We start from the raw sequence: 1,888 nt of genomic DNA on the forward strand, positions 1-1,888 counted from the left end.
ATCAGATCCGCTGGGGATCACATATTCTTCATCAAAAGGAACAAGGTCGTTTGATGGCCTGGTTGAGATGGGAACAACATCAATCGGATGTGCAAATGAGCTTGTCATAGGCTTCATTTTCTTCGGAGCTGAAGAATCTGAAGCAGCTGATGCTTTCCTTTTTTTCACTGCAGCACGCTCTGCAGCCTTGGTCTTCTTTATTTATATTGGTATTAAACCTACTGTATTCCAACTTCTCTATGGTTTATAAACTCTTTTACTAGCCATAGATTCATCAAAATAAGGAAACAACACACGAAAAACGGAATCTGTCAAAAACAGAACAGTCTGTAGTAATCTGTTGGTTTCGAATACTTCTGGAACCCCAAAAATTATAAAATAAATTGCTGGATGTGAGGAATTTATCTATTAATCATCTGCAAAAAGAATTAACTAAATAGAACTCTCCAGTAAAAACAATGGCAGCAATTCTCGTGAGCGCTAAAGTTTCTGTTTTTACAGCAAGATCAAAAAGACTTTCCCCAAGTCTTCCCAACGGTTCTACTTGGCACAAACACTAATTAAACACAAAAAACACAGCCAAAACAGGGGCTAGATAAATTATTTATTACTAAACAGGAGCAAAAAGTTGGAATAAAAATAAAATTGGGTTTCCTCCCAACAAGCGCTATCGTTTAACGCCCCTAGCTAGGCATAAAAGCAAGGATAGATCTAGGTATTGCCATAATAATAGGATAGATCATGAAAACTCATTTCATATTCTCTATGTTCAGCAGCAAGTTTTCTTTGAGGCAAGCAAAAGTAATCAAAAGGGCTAAATTTAATGGGACAGAAGTCCCCAAGATCAATTTTGGGAGGTATAGGTTCCTCCTTTGGCCCTTCATATTGCATAACCAGTTCATCATTATAAGCATTCTTTTGACAAAACTTCATGAGCCCATACTCGAGAGAATATCCTAGCTCATTATTTCGAATAGCAAAATCATTATTAAGTTCGGAAAATCTATCAAGTAGAACATTGGTAGGAGCCTTTTTTCTAAGGTTCTCATTAAAAGCAACATAGTCTAAAGATTGAAAACGCATTATTACCTCTTGATCAAAGAGGATTGCCTCTATGGGAGGACGGCCAGCGTCCACCCTATAGTGCGCAAAGATTTCTTTGGCCTCTTCTATTATAAATCAGAACTCATGAGCCAAAAATATAGTAGCGGCACGCTTAACAGAAGAATGCTCAATATTAGAAAATTCTACGAAAATCCTTTGTATGCAAGGATGCATGTGCATAAATTGCCTTTCAAGTTCAACTACAAGCATGGCGATAGCATCCGCAAGACTACTAGTTCTATGAAGAATAGAACTACCCATAGAAAGCAAAGTACCGGCACAAGTAAAGAAATCTTGGATAACTCCTTTTCCAATAATATTACCACTACCGATTTGGAAATTTTTTTGTATGTAAAATAGGGGGTTCTTCAGCAGGAGCATCAGAATTTTCCTTTTTATTATTATTGTCCATATCGACAATAATTTCCCCAATCTCAGACATAACGGCAGAAAGTGCGAGGAGCAAAAGAAAGAGGGAGGCGAACAGAAAAGAGAGGGCGAATAAAACGGCAAGGGTGAGGTGGGGGATAGGAAAACAAGAGGCAAATGGCAAATAATGTAATGTGAGGGATAAGAGTTTGTGATGGGTACTTGGTATGTCTTGACTTGTGCATAGACTCCCCGGCAACGGCGCCAGAAATGGCTCGTTGTCGGGAGTCAAATCTTGACTTGACTTGGCGCGAATCTCCCCGGCAACGGCGCCAGAAATTCTTATTGCTACCTCTTGAGCACTGCGTTGGTTTTCCCTTGAAGAGGAAAGGATGATGCAATTGAAAGTGCGTTA

Source organism: Triticum dicoccoides, chromosome 2A, assembly GCF_002162155.2.
Source record: "Triticum dicoccoides isolate Atlit2015 ecotype Zavitan chromosome 2A, WEW_v2.0, whole genome shotgun sequence".
Lineage (NCBI taxonomy): Eukaryota > Viridiplantae > Streptophyta > Magnoliopsida > Poales > Poaceae > Triticum > Triticum dicoccoides.